Raw genomic sequence first — 16,291 nt, forward strand, 5'->3', positions numbered from 1 at the left:
ATTCCTTACATTTTAGGGAAGAAACCTTCCTGATCTGATGGGTCAAATCCTCTTATTCTCCTCATGATTTAAGAAAGAAAATAAGGGAGGGAGGGAGGGAGGGAGGAAAGTTCTCCTTTATAGCATGCATTAAATTTTAAGATTTTTTTTATTTAGATGATTTCTGGTAGCCAGCTTTCAAGATGGAACCCACTAATTCCTGTAGTCCCTGCTTCCTTGGAGTGGTTTCCTTGTATAGACTCCTCTCAGATTATTCCAGGATTGATTTGTATGACAAATATGGTAGAAGTGTCTTCTGAGATTTGGTTTTAAAAGATTTTCACTTTTGTCTTAGCTATTCTTTCTCTCTGTCCCTCTCTCTCTCATTATTGCCTTTGAGGGAAACCATATCATGAACAGCCTTATGGAGAGGCTCACATGGTAACTTAAGCCTCTTGCTCATAGCCACATGAGTGAGCATGGAGATAAATATTCCAGTCCTCATCAAATCTTCAGAGACTACAGCCCTAACCAACAGCTTGACTACAACCTCATAAGAGACTCTGAGCCAGAACCACCGAACTAAGTGTCCTGCACTTCCAGTTTCCTGACCCTTAGAAATTGAACGAGATAATACATGTCTGTTGTTTTAAACTGCTAGGTGTTAGATAATTTTTATATAGGAATAGATAACTAATGAATGATTCTATGATTAATATTTCCCTATCAAGTTCAAAGGGGGCATAAACTGTTCCTTATTGTGCTCACCACTTATAACCAATGACTATCACAGTATTTGACATATAGTAGACACTCAATAGATATTTAGTGAATAAATGAGCCCCAATGACCTTACACATGTACTAGAAAGGAAGTAGAAAGTTAACATGTCTTACACTGCAATGGATGGAATGGGTCATTTGCCAGCAAGATGAGTTAACTCAATTGTAAACAACACTTCACTTGCAAACACCCCAGGGGGAAAAAAGAGTATTCAGATTTTTAGTTAAAAGATCATGAAACTTGGGGCACCTGGGTGGCTCAATTGGTTAAGCATCTGACTTCGGCTCAGGTCATGATCTCATGGTTCATGGGTTCAAGCCCCATGTCTGGCTGTGTGCTGACAGCTCAGAGCCTGAAGCCTGCCAGGGATTCTGTGTGTCCCTCTCTGTCTGCCCCTCCCCACCCCTTCTCTCAAAAAATAAACATTAAAAAAACCATGCAACTTGACAACTTAAAAAAAAATAAATTTAGATGTTTTTAGATGGAATGGAGAATTGCAAAGAGGATCACTGCAAACGACACAAAACCATTCCTTTATAGAAACTGAAGCTCCTGCCAGTCATCAGAGGAAATGAAAGGACAAGGTGAAAGGCAGAAATGTATTTAGGAGAAGTATACTTCCTGTCCATCAGTGTGACTGAGTTTTCTCATGAAAACAGCTCAACAGAAATTGATATATTTTTACTTCCTTAATGAAAAATGACTTTTAAATGTTTATTTATTTTGAGAGAGAGCATAAACAAGCAGGGATTTTTTCAAGCAAAATCCCTGAGAAATTACCAAAGTAGGATTGGGACAGCATACTTAAAGACATTATAGAATTGTCAAATGGCAGAATTAATGGCATTTATATGTGACATAATATGACTGTATTCCCTCTGCTTACACAGTGATTTTTATAAGTACTTTTTCATATGTACCTAGTGTGCAGAGTGCTTGCTCAGATTTTTGCAGACAAAAGTCTTTATTGTGGGGAGGCATAATGACTGGCATGTGCATGCCCGCGCACACACACATACACATATGTATGTATGTATATGTATCTTTTCTGCCCAAGTTGCAATATTCCCATGGCATGCTGTTAAAAAGAAAACACAGGCCCCTGGGGAGCTTGGGTGGCTCAGTTGGTTGAGTGTCCAGCTCTTGATTTCAGCTCAGGTCATGATCTCATGGTTTGTGGGTTCAAACCCTGCATCGGTCTCTGCGCTGGCAGCGTGGAGCTTGCTTGGGATTCTCTCTCTTCCCCTCTCTCATTGCTCTTCCCCTACTTGTGCTTTCTCTCAAAATAAATAAATAAAATTAAAAAAAAAAAAAACAGGCCCCAAATGTCATCAAACCAAGGGCTTAATACTAACCTAAATGCAGTTTCCACCTCCTCCAGAAATGTAAGTCTTAACTCGTCAGGAATTTTCTGATATGCACCAGTGAAGTAATCTGTCACATGGATCCTCTCCATTACCCAAAGGAAGATGATAGCATCCCTAAGGGAACGTGATCTTGCCTGAAACAGTTCTTTCTTTTCTTTTACTTATAACTTTCTTGCCACACCCTCCTTCCTATAAAAATTTTCCAGTTCCCTCTACTTGTTAGATGGAAGGCTGCCCAATTCATGAATCATTTAATAAAGACAACTAGATTTTCAAATTTACTCTGATTTTTTTTTAAAAACCAATGTCAATAAGAAAAATCAGGATGGATAAGATTCAAAGCATTGAATGTTATGAGAGGCAAAGGATCTTACATCTCATTATTATTTTTATTTATTAATTTATTTAAAGTGACAGAGAATGCAAGCAGGGAAGGGGCAGAGAGAGATAGAGACAAAAATCCCAAGTAGACTCCATGCTATCAGCTCACAGCCCGACATGGGGCTCAAACTCATGAACCATGAGATCATGACCTGAGCTGACATCAAGAGTCAGATGCTTAACTGACTGAGCCACTCATGTGCTCCCATCTTATTTTTATATTCATGTTTTTATTAGAAAAAAAAAAAAAAAACAGACACCAATCACTCATTCCCCTGTGTTATCTCTCTAATCCCTATTTTTATTACTTCCCATATCATATGACTCTTTGAAAATGTCTTCCTTTGAAGGCAGGTGCAGAGAGCATATGTGGACTGTTAAAAGCAAGGCTGAGGGATTCAGACACAGACCAGTGAGGAACTGGAAACACTGGGGATATTAGCAAGGATAGATAAGTGGTAGGGTACGGAGAATAGTTTGAAAGCAATATGCAACATGGGCTTTAAAAAATAGGAAAAAGGGAAAGATTAGAGCAAGTAGGGTTGGAAGAGGGAGAGTAAGCAACAAAAATTGATGTGGGACAACTTTAAGGAAAAAAAAGGGGTAACTTATTGGAAGTATGTTTGGTAGGTCATAGAATCCAAAAGAAAGTTGAAGGACCAAGCTTTAGAAAGGCCCTGATCCAAAGGAATTGTGGAAATTCAGGTAACTGGGAATTCATGGGCATGCTCTCTAAAGCAAGGCCAGTGACAGGAATCAGAATCAATTAATGAAACTCCCATAAGAACTTGCCTTGCATGTTGGCTTGGTCAGGAGAGGAAGTGACTCCTGACTTAACAGTCTCCTCGAGACTTGAAGTGTTTTCCCCTCAACTTTATAAAGGAGATTAAATACTTTTTTTTAAGTTAAAAAGGATACTGGGTGGACATACACAATGGCTCCCAGATGAGAACCAGCAAAGCAGGGATTGTTAAACCGGACAGAAAATTATGGAGGGCCGAGACCAAGCCCAGGGGTACTGTCCATGTTTCCTCTAGTCTAAACTCAAGATCAATTTTGATAGACATTCTGACAGGAAGGATTGTCCTCAGCACTGGTGACAGGAAAGTGCCTTATGTGCTATGTCCCCACTTTGTGTGCTTAGATTACATTCATATGAACAGTTGATACAAATGTGTCCAATCCTCCTGTTGGATGCTGTCAAGTGGGCTATTGAAAACTCTCAGACTTCTCTTTCCCTTTCTTCCTTATCTCCTTCCCAGTGATGGTAGGATGGACACTACTTAACATTTGGTCCTGTTAGGAATGAGCCTGCCTGATGCATAAAGAAAGCACAGAGACTGCAGAGTTGTTCCTGTTCCTTGATACTGTTTTCTCCAAGAACAAGTTGGTTTGTACTAGAGAGCAGGGAAAATGCCAAAAAACACCTTAACCCTCATTCATGGAAGAGCAATCATCCCTGAATGAGAGAGGAGACAAATGTTCTCAAACACAGCCAACAAGACTTCCACAGTCCCTGAACTACAGATCCTGAGAGCCCCAAAACACATTTGCCAACATGTGCTGTCACCTTGTGTCTATACATGCCTCTGGAAAGTGATCTCGTGTGACCAGGAAAGAAAGCTAAAACTCTGTCTCAGACTGACTACTAAGAGAGAGGATTTCACAACAAATTTCCTTTGTATCTAAAAAAGATATTAAAAAAAAAGAATACACAGTGCTTGTGTAAAAATAAAGGGAAAAGAACAATGTTTAGGTAAACCTTTCACTGTGTTTTTTTTTTTTTCTTCCAGAGAAAGAGAGACACCATGTGGATTGGAGAGAGAGCCCAACATAGCGCAGTTTAGTTTAATATTTTATAAGGAAACAAGATTATTGTTTAAGGATCTGGTAGCAAAATAAAGAACAAAGACAAATAAAGAGGAAGTTCAAATGACCAGCACAGATGAACAAAAATCTGGTGTTGAGACAAATTCCTCAGGGACCGTTTTCCCTTACTGTGTGGCAAAATAGTACAGAATATAAGGGAATTCTACAAGTTTATATAATTTGGAAGCAAAAGAGTAGAGAAAGCAGAATTCTGGGTGAGTCCCGCATTCCCCGTGGAGACATTCATGGAGACCTTCTAGAGACAGAACCAAGGGAAAAGATTCTGCCTTGAAAGAAGTTGTGATTCATCAGCTCCCCTTATATCCCTGCCTCAGGGACTGGATGACAGCACCATTAGGGGACGCAGCAAAGTAAATATACTTCTAATCATGTCCTACGTAACAGATATTTTGATTTTATTTGAATCAGCACTGCAGAGAATAGAACCTGGTTTGAGTCTGATCTCATCTGACATGTACAAAGATGCAAGAGGAGAAAGCAATTTAGTCTGCAGCTCCCTCTAGTCGTGCTTCGGAAATAACTGCAGAGGGAGGGAAGCAGCCCAGAGCCCTGAGGGGGACTGGGGTGGGCAGGGAAGAGAAACAGATTGTCTTCATTGCTGAGCACAATTGAAAATGAGCCATGTGTTTCGAGTGGAACCTGTTTTGGCATCTCATCTGCAGCTACCAGAGGCGCTGAATGCTATGTGATTTAAACACTGCCCCAAAACGCTGCAAAATACGGGAATGTGCCTAAATGCCATGAGCTGCGTCCCACTACTTTCCAAGAGAATTCATAGTGTGTTACACTATGCTTTGTTGGTCAGCCAGCCCTTTCTCCCTGCTGAAGAAGCTAGCTATCTAGACCTAGAAATCAGTCTGTGAATACAAAGTGAAGCCACTAATATGCAAACATGTGAACAGGAACATTTATGTTACAGACAAATGCAAATCACACAAACTGTAGGGCTGAAAGAGACAGCCCCATGCCTCCTAACACTGATTGAAGAAAATGGATCACAGAGTCCATGTGGCTGTGCTAAAGTCAGACAGCAAGAAATGAGACCCAGGTCCCTGTCCTTAGTCTAATATGACTCCCATTATAAGAGGTGGCAGCCATTCTGTGCTCAGACACAGAAAGGAATTTTCTAAATCAAAAATCATAAAAAACCTCTAGATGTTCTCTAAGCTCACTTGCTGTATGTGAAGAATTATGCTGGAATTGGAAGGTAAGGGGAAGCTTTAAGAGATGTACAAGAATTTATGTATCTTATATGATATGCAGTGAGGTCTGTTCTTTAAGTAGACAATCTAGAAAGCTGGTGGAGTTGATGGAGTTCACCACATTTGGGAGTTTCACTCTGGATACCTCCATCAAAGCCAGTATTGAACCACACAAGAAAACTACTCTAATTACTTTAAAGTCTTTGTGTTGCCTATGTCACAGTCCAAACAGAAAAGGAATTCATCCCATATGGTTCAAATGAGATTATAAGGACAGAAATAAGGGCAGGGTTAAAGATGATAAGGTTCCCAGAGACTATAGAAGCTCCTGGTGCTGAACTGGGTGGTCATGGGGTGACTGGACACTGGAGGAAATACTGCTTCTAAAGTCTAGTGGGAGATATAGCCATGGAGAGTTTGCCATCACAGAAATTATAGTCTCAGAAGTTCTTACTTCCTGCCAAAGATGCACTGCTAAAGCAGCATATCTTAACCTCTCTCTCCTCTTGCCTTCTGGTCTTCTGCCTCCTATTGGAAGCCAGCTCAGGTGATCCCATCCATATACATTCATATCAAAGTAGAAATACTGGTTTCAGTGGAACAGATTTTAGTGGAACAGCAAATCACTGGTATGTACATCATTTCTGAATTGAAATGAGTTGATGGGTTACCTTTTCTACCATCCTTAATACTGTTGCTTCCAAAACCCCTGCTCAGTCCAGTTTGTAGTGAGTAAATGTCCCTAATTATTCTGTTTTTTTTTTTTAATTTTTCCTGTGCATTAAGCCATATCTTGCATGAACTGAATGGAAATATTTTGCTGATTGGTGGTCACCATTCCAAATGAATTACCCATTTTTCTAGTTCTCAATGCATTAATCTTAAATACCATACGTAAGGTGCTTATATAGTAACTAGCACAGAGTAAATTCTTAATCAGTATTTTTGTACTTCTAGGTTTTACTGTGGGCCGTTGTACTTGAAGTCAATTATCTCAATCGAAATGAATTAGCACAGTCTGGCACATATGGCCCTTCCAGCTTATCCAAGCATTATCTCTGAAAGATCATCAATGCTGCTGCAGTGTGTTGGAAATAATCTGCACTGCCAGCTTCTGCAATGCTGGAGAAGTACGTCATGTTGGGTGAAGCCCTTCCAAGTATGGGACATCATGGACAACATGTGCTCTGGCCACAACCCTTTTGTAATAAAACAAGTAACAGTGGAATGCCATGGGAGCAAATGAGGGAAATCAGGGACATGGTTCTTGGCCAAGCTCAGTTTGACCATAGACAAGCCACTTCATCTCTTAAAGGCTCAGACTCTTTATCCCCAAAGTAAGCAATTGAAAAAGACTTCTGAGTTCCAAACTTGTGTTGGTTTCAGGGGAATCATGTTGTTATATAAGATACAACAGAAACAGTCAGCCTATAAAAGGGATAAAAGAAGCATTGCTCTGGTTGAAGAAGGCTGAAGGGGCCTAGAAGATGCTTTACCCTCCCCTTCACATCTCACCCAACATTGCAAAGAAAACCCTAAAAGTGGATGTTTGCTGAAGGCCCACTCTGGTCTCATTTCTTCAGATAGTAGTTTCCCCCAATGTTATAGGGACATAAAGGGGGAAATACTTAATTTTGTTCTCACAAAGCATAAAATCTAGCAGTAAACTCTTGTAGACTGCAGTACAAATGGTATAATAAGTTCATTGTCCCGCAGTGTCTGCTACATAATTGTGTTCATTCCCTTTGTGTATTTTAGTAATGAGAGTATAATTGTTGGTGCTTATAATACATATAATCTCATTACTGTCACTCCCATCAGTATGCATTCACTTCAGCCTATACACCGTGTGCTCCACTTTCCCTCTCCTTGTAACACATACACATTTTTCTTTTCCTGCACCCAGATTTCAGTCTATTTCCTGACAGTTACCATTGCTAATCATTGAGATATCGCTGCCTGCCTGGTTTTTAGTATATTTCATCCACCATTCTGACACAGTGCCAAGAAATCATTATTGCATTAATGTTGACTTCCCATGGCCACATTTGTGCCATTCTAGAGTCGTTGAGACTTACTTGGAAAAGAAGCTAATTTAGACATGCAAATGATGGCATCCCTCACAGTGACTAGTGTGGAAAACTGTAAGATTAGACACAATTATATCATGCCTCCATTTTTTTTATCTGTCAAAGGACAGATTTGGACTCTGTTATTCTCCTGGATGCCTTCCATGTCTAATAATTCCTATTACCTATACAAGATTCAAAGCAGGAAAACTTATCATCAACCTCTTTTTATTTTCTCAATAGGTAAAGTACAGTGAAATTTTTGAGGGCAGTAAAGATATATAATTGATACTGTGTACATACATGACATCACACAGTAGTCAAAACCTACAGAACTTTACAATACAAAGACTGACCTTTATTGTATGCAAGTTTTTAACAGCCATTTAGTAGACTGAGGGAATCCTAAAGTGAATGTAGAATGTGACAAAACAAATTGCATTCCACAAGTATAAAATAACTTCAGTGAAGGAGGTAGAGGAAAAGGTGATGGCCTGAGTAACTTTGGAAATGAGTAAATTAGGTAAAAATAAATGCAAAAGAAGCTACAAAAGCATCCTACGCTAGGTGATACAGTTATATCACACATAGGTATGGGTTTTCACTTCTGATACTTCTATCTATGTAAATTGATACTGAACAATTAATTGGATCCATGGATGATGATAAGGAAGAAGACAAAAATGATCCATGTGGTAATGGATCCAAGTTGGAGACATCAGTATGAATCATATTTAGCTTAATATAAATATATATGGTTTTATGCAGAAGTATTTATAGATCTGTACATATACAGGTGTGTGTTTACATTAGTGAATATATACCCTTATATTTCCTTGCACTATCATCTGAGAAGGCCTAGAAGCAACAACTCCCCAGTAGCAAGAACCACACCTAGCACCAGGACCTTCAGTTCTAATAATATTTTCCAATAAAAAATATGAACATAATGTGGATTTTAGTTAATAATAATATCAATATTGGTCTATTTGTTATTAAAGACATATTTTACTAATTAAAGTCTTAAGAGGAGAAGCTGAATGTGGCATTCATGGAAACATTCTGTACTATCTTCACAATTTTCTTATAAGCCTTTAACTGTCTAAACATTTAGTCAATCATAGTATAATAACACTATGTGGTGACAGTAACTATGCTTATCATGGTAAGCACCGAGTAATTGATAGAATTGCTGAATCACTATGTTGTACACCTGACACTAATGAAATATTTTATATCAACTATACTTAATTTTTTTAAAAAAATTAAAATTAAAAACAAATTTTATTAAAAAAATAAAACAACCAAATAGAAAAAAACCCTGATACTTTTCAAAAATTCATAATTGGGGAGAAAACAATTATCTATAATTAAGAACAAAGCATAAACATGGCCAAGTTTCATATATTTATTTGAATAACTACTATAACTAGTACACCATCTATAATCTATACATTTTCAATACTCACTACAATCTAGATTGGTAGATGCAAAAAAATCTAGCAATGTTACTTCATTACCTGTCCTGATCCTGAAATGAGCCCATCCTTAAGTAATTCAATCTTAGGGCAAAAATGTCTATAACAACACTATTCTGGCAAATAGCAGAAGATACAGTTTACCTTCTAAAGGCCATCAAGAATTTATCAATACTGCAACTAGTCCTGGCTAACCTTATAAATATTGCAGCTAGTCTTGGCTAAAATTAGAATGTATATAGCACCTGTTCAGTCATCACTATGAGCCCTTCATGTAGCTAGACAAAGAGCAGATTCAAGGATGGGTGTCAGAGTTGACACTACAACAAAACCACCGTCCCTTTATCCAAGCAACTTAAGCTACTTTCCCACTATGCAAGTTCCTGCAAAAGCAGATGGTCTCTTAGATGTCTCTTTTTTTTTTAATTAGATCACAACTGACTCTCCCAGTAAGAGATACCAAGTCAAATATAAGGAGCACAGGTGTCTGCTGGCACTGCTACCTTGGAAATATTTAATATAAATTGGTTAGAATCCCCTCAAGTGATTTTTACACATCCTCAAGGAGAAAGAAGATACTAACTCAAGTCTCCAGAGCTGAAATGAGTTAGTCTCTTGAGAGTGGTACTTTTGGAAGTCTCAAAACCTTCAAAGGGAATATGGAACATGGGAAGAAGATGAATTGCTCAAAAGCTGCTGATAACAATGTGTGAAACAGAGTGGACATTTCAGCTTCTCTTCCCTTTCTCTAATAGCTTTCTGAAATTATCATGCCACGAGTGTGAAAGAAGTTATTCTGTAAATGGTAAATTGAATTCCAAGAAAAGCAAAAGCTTCTGCAATACCTCTTTAAAGAAGAAGAAACACATATTAATGGAAAAGAAAATACTTAGGGTGAACTACTACAAATTCAATGGTCTAAACCTGCTTCACCAGCAGCTTTATCTGGAAAAGCAGAAACCAGGAAAACTAAGATCTGTTCCCTTTAAAAACTTGCCACAATCTCTCTCACCATGTGAATTTCAATGTAAAACTTAAGAAGGCACCACTGAATAGTGCAGAGCAAGTGAACTCTGATTATACGTTAGGGTCACCTGGGGAGTTAAAATAATTCTTTTTTGCCAAAATTCAATAAATTGGACACTAAATATTTGCAAATTTAACAGTATATACATTTTATTTTAAGAAAAGTACTACAAATATTAACCTGCAATTAGTGAGTTTTCTTTTTATAGTGATCTGGTACTCAGCAATCCTGAAACTACTTTCAGTGTCTTTTAGTCTTAAACAAATGAATATATATATGTATGTGTATATATATATATGTATATACATATATATATATACATATATATATACATATATATAACTTAAATAATTTAAATATATAATATATATTTAAATATATATAAATATATATTTAAATATAACTTATAATATATATATATTTAAACTGCTGAAACTTATAATATATATATACATATATATACACACACATATATATTGTGTATATATGTATATATATGTGTATATATGTATATATATATGTGTATATATATGTATATATATGTGTGTGTGTGTGTGTGTGTGTGTATATATATATATATATATATATATATTTATTTAAACTGCTGAAAACCTAGGGGCACCTGGCTCAGTGGGTTAAGCATATGACTTCAGTTCAGATTAGGATCTCACGGTTTGTGAGTTCAAACCCCTCATCAGGCTCACTGCTGTCAGTTCAGAGACCACTTCAGATCCTCTATCTCCCTCTCTCTGTCTCTCCCCTGCTTATGCTCTCTCTCTCTCAAAAATGAATACATTTTTAAAAAATTTAAAAACTGCTGAAAATCTAAAACAAGGAGAAATTGTTAAAAATAGCCAGAGGGAAGAAGGACAGTCTACCTTCAAAGATAAACTGTATCTGGGAGAGGTGACTTCTTAAAATAAACAGTAGAGTCAAGGAGATAACAAATGGCATATTTCAAGTGCTGAAAGATAATTCCAGCCTTTAATTATATACTTAATAAAATATACTTCAAAAATGAAAAAAAATATTTTCAAACAAAACAAAGAATTTACTGCACACCTTCATTAAAAGTCATACTAAAATTAGTTCCTGAAGCAGAAGATAAAATGATCTCAGATAAGACATTACTTCCAAGAAATATGAAAGAGCAGATAAAAAGTAAAATATATAGGTGGACATGAATGAAAATTGACTATAAAAAAATAACAGTAATGTTTTGTGGGGTTTTATGTATATGTATAATTAAACTGTATGCCATCAATAATCCTAAAGTTGAAAGTACAAAAGTCAAAGTGTCCATAGAATTTTCTGTTAATGGAAAGGTGGGTTAAGTATTAATTTGTTGTATTGTAATAAGTCAAAACCCCATGTGTTAATCTCTAAAGCAGAAAGTTAACAAAAGGGAAAATGGAATATGAAGAATATCTGATTACCTGAGAAAAAAGTAGGAAGGAAGAATTAAAGCACCCAGGACAAGTGGGTCACACAGAAAACAAACAGTAATTTGGTATATGTAAACTCAATTAAATAAATCATTAAGTAAAATGAACTAAATATTCAAAGTAACAAGATTGTCAGGCTGGATTTTAAAAATCAAGTAATATGTTGCTTAAAAGAGTCACACTTAAAATCCAAACAATAAAACTCCCACCCCAACCACCCCCCCCCCAAAAAAAATCAAACACAAAAGAAGGTAGTAATGGAGAAAATAAGGGGCAAAAATAAAAAAAATAAAGACATGAAGAAAGCATAAAACAAATTGGCAAAAGTGCCTTCTTATCACTAATTAAATGCCAGTGGATAAACTCCTCAATCAGAAAACAGAGATTGGCAAAATGGATATTTTTTTAAAACACACAATTACATGTTGTTTACAACACACCTATATTAGGTATCAGGACATACATTGGTTCAAAGTGAAAAAATGGAAAAAGATACTCCCTGTAACAGTAGCCAAAGAGAGTAGATGTGGCTATACTCCTATCAGACAAAATAGACTTTAAATCAAAACTGTTACAAGAGTTAAAGAAGGAATTATATAATGATAAAAGGGCCAATTCCCCAAGAAGATACAGCAATTATTAACATATATGTACTAAACACCAGAGCTCCAAAATATATGAAACGCACATTAATTGAAGAGAGAAACAGACATCTCCACAATAATAATAGAAGTCTTCAATACCTCCCTTGCAATAATGTACAGAACATTCCGACAGAAGATCAATAAGGAAAAAGAGGACTTGAAAAACACTAAAGATTAATTCAACCTGACAGACATATACAGAACACTCAATACAACAACAGAATATACATTTCCCTCAAGCATACATGGAACATTCCCCAAAAGAGAGAATATGTTAGGAAACAAAATAACTTTTTAATTAATTTTAAAGACTGAAATCAGGCAAAACATCATTTCAATCACAAAAGAATGAAACCAGATAACAATGCCAGAAGAAAAACTAGAAAATTCAAAAATATGTGGAAATCAAACAACATAATTTACAAAAAAAACCCAACAAAACAACAAAAAAAAGATCTCAAATCAACAATCTAACTTTACATCTCAAGGGACTAGAAAAGTAAGAACTAAACCCAAAGCTAGAAGAAGGAATAGTAAATAAAATATTTTTTAAGTGTATTTATTTTGAGAGAGAGAGAAAGCACAGTTGAGGATGGGCAAAGGTAGAGGGAGACAGAGAGAATCCCAAGTAGGCTCTGCACTGTCAGGGCAGAGCTTGACACAAAGCTTGAACCTGTGAACCTTGAGATCATGACCTGGGCCAAAATCCAGAGTCAGCTGCTTAACCAACTGAGCCATCCAGGCACCCCAGTAAATAAAATACTAAACATCACAGCAGAGATACATGAAATAGAGAGTAGAAAAATACAAAAAAAAAAAATTAACAAAACCAAAAATTGGTTCCTTGAAAAGATCAACAAAATTGACAAACTTTTAGCTAGACTAATAAGAAAATAAGAAGATTGAAAAAAGTAAAATCAGAAATGAAAGAGAAGACATTACTACTGGTTTTGCAGAAATAAAAAGAATGATACATGAATAGTATGAACCAGTATATGCCAATATATTGAATAACTTGGATGAAATTGACACATTCCTGGAAACACACAACCTACCCAGACTGAATCATGAAAAAATAGAAATTCTGAATAGACTGACCCATAACTAGTAAGGAAATAGAATCAGTAATCAAAAACCTCCCAACAAGGAAAAACCCAGGAACAGGTGGGTCCACCATTGAATTCTACCAAACATTTAAGGAACTAACACTAATCCTTCTCAAACTCTTCTAAAAATTGAGGTGGATACAACATTTCCAAACTCATTCTATGAAGCCAGCAGTACCCTGATACCAAAGATAGACAAAGACACTACTGGAAAATAAAACTACAGATCAGTATCACTTATGAATATTAATATAAAGATCCAATGTTCTAGCAAACTGAATTCAACAACATATTAAAACGAGTATGCACAATGATCAAGTGGGAATGGAATGATGGTTCAAAATATAAAAATCAATTAAATATACCACAATAAAAGAATGAAGGGAGGAAATCACATGACCCATTCAACTGGTGCAAAAAAAAAAAGGCATTTGAAAAATTCAACATCTTCCCGTGATAAAAACACTCAATAAACTAGAAATAGAAGGAAACTATTTCAATACAATAAAAGCCCATATATGAAAAACTCGTAACTAACATCACACTCAATGTTTAAAGACTGACACCGTTTCTTCTAAAATCTGGGAAGAGCAAACGAAAACAAAAACAAAAAACCTGTTTTTACCAGTTTTTTTTTTCTTTTCTATTCAGCATACTACTAGAAATCCTAACCAGAACAATTAGGCAATAAAAAAAAAAAAAAATACTTCTAAATCATGAAGAAAAAAGTTACATTGTCTCTGTTTACAGATGACATGATCTTATATGTAGAAAATCCTAACAACTCCACTAAAAAAAAAAAAAAAAAAAAAAAAAAAAAAAAAAACTTGTTACAACTAGTAAAGGAATGCAGCAAAATTGTAGTATATAAAATCAACACATAAAAACCAGATACATTTTTATATATTAACAATGAATATCCCAAAAAGTAACAGAACAATTTTATTTAGAATAGCATCAAAAGGAATAAAATATGTAGGAATAAATTTAATAATGGAAATAAATTGTACACACAAAACTAAAAAAAATGTTGTTGATGGAAATTAAAGAAGACATCAATAAGTGGGAAGACATCCAGGGATCATGGATCAGAAGACTTAATATTGTCAGGATGTCAAAGTATTCAGTGCCTCGGAAACACTACACTAAGTGAAATAAGCCATTACACAAGGACAAATATATGATTCCACTTATATAAGGTGCCTAACATGTTCAAATTCCTAGAGACAGAAAGTAGAATGGTGGTTATCAGGAGCTGGGGGAAGAGACACTAAGGAATTAGCATTTAATATGCTTCAATTGAGGAAGATGAAAAGGTGAACTGTACACCTAAAAATGGTAAAAAAAAAAAAATAGTAACTTTTATGTGTGTTTTGCCACAATAAAAAATGGATTATGATTATGAAAAAAACAATGTTTGAAAATAAGAAAATAAAAACATATCCTGCAAAAATATATAATGCAAACAACATTAAAACCATAATAGCTACACATTATTAGATAAAGTAGACTTTAAATCAAGAAAAATGACTACAAATAAAGGGATATGTTTCATAGTGATAGAATAGTCAATCCATCAGGAAGTTATCACAATCTTAAATTTTATGTGCCTAATAACTGAGCTTCAAAATATGTAAAGCAAAAAGTGACAGAAGTTAGAGGGAAATAGCTACATTCATAATCACAGTGGAAGACATAGATATTTCAATGGCTGATAGAACTAGCAAAGAGCCAAAAAATGGTATAAAAGATGTGAAAATACCTTTGATGACAATTTTGATGACAAAATTGACCTGATATAAAGATAACATTACATTCAATAACTTAGAATACATATTAATTTCAAGTGCATGTAAAATATTTACCAAAATTTGCCAAAGGCTGGGTCACAAAGCAAGCCTCAGAAAATATCTTGAGTATTGAGATTTGTCAGAGTGTTTCCTCTAATCACAATGAAATTAAGCTAGGAATAATAAGAAAAATATAACTAGAAAATCTCCATCTGCTTAGCAATTAAGCAATATACTTAAATAACCTATGGATTACACAAGAAATCAAAATACAAGTTGGAAAATGTTTTTCACAGAATGACAATAAGATATCTAAAAACATCAGGAATACAACTAATGGAACACAGGCATAAATTAACAGTTTTAAATTTTTTTTTTTTCCAACGTTTATTCATTTTTGGGACAGAGAGAGACAGAGCATGAACGGGGGAGGGGCAGAGAGAGAGGGAGACACAGAATCGGAAACAGGCTCCAGGCTCTGAGCCATCAGCCCAGAGCCCGATGCGGGGCTCGAACTCACGGACCGCGAGATCGTGACCTGGCTGAAGTCGGACGCTTAACCGACTGCGCCACCGAGGCGCCCCAAATTAACAGTTTTAAATGCATATATTAGAATTTTTTAAAAGTGTCCCCCTCCAAAAATTGAGCCACGCTTTAATCTCAAGAAGCTAGGAGAAAACAGCACATCAAATATCCCATGATTACTGTCTTAGTCCATTTCTGCTTCTACAATAAAATACTGATTCTGGTTAGCTTATAAAATACAGAAGTTTATTTCTTACTGTTACAGAGGCTGGGAAGTCCAAGGTCATAGTGGCTACAGATCTGGTGTCTAGTAAGAGGTCCTGGCTCATAGATGGTAGTCTTTTCACTGTGGCCTGATATGGCAGAAGGAAGCAGGGAGTTCCCTCAAACCTCTTTTATAGGGGAACTAATACCCTTCATAAGAACTCTGTCTTCATGTTCTAATTATCTCTCAAAGGCCCCACCTCCTAATATCATCACAATGGGGGTTAGAATTTTAACACATGAATTTTGGATGTACAAAAACATTCAGACAATAGTAATTATTATTTACAAAGATAAAAGAGTCCTTTACAACAGAGAGATCTGGCAGACACCATATGAAT

Source organism: Puma concolor, chromosome A2, assembly GCF_028749965.1.
Source record: "Puma concolor isolate L17-30 chromosome A2, mPumCon1.1.hap2, whole genome shotgun sequence".
NCBI lineage: Eukaryota > Metazoa > Chordata > Mammalia > Carnivora > Felidae > Puma > Puma concolor.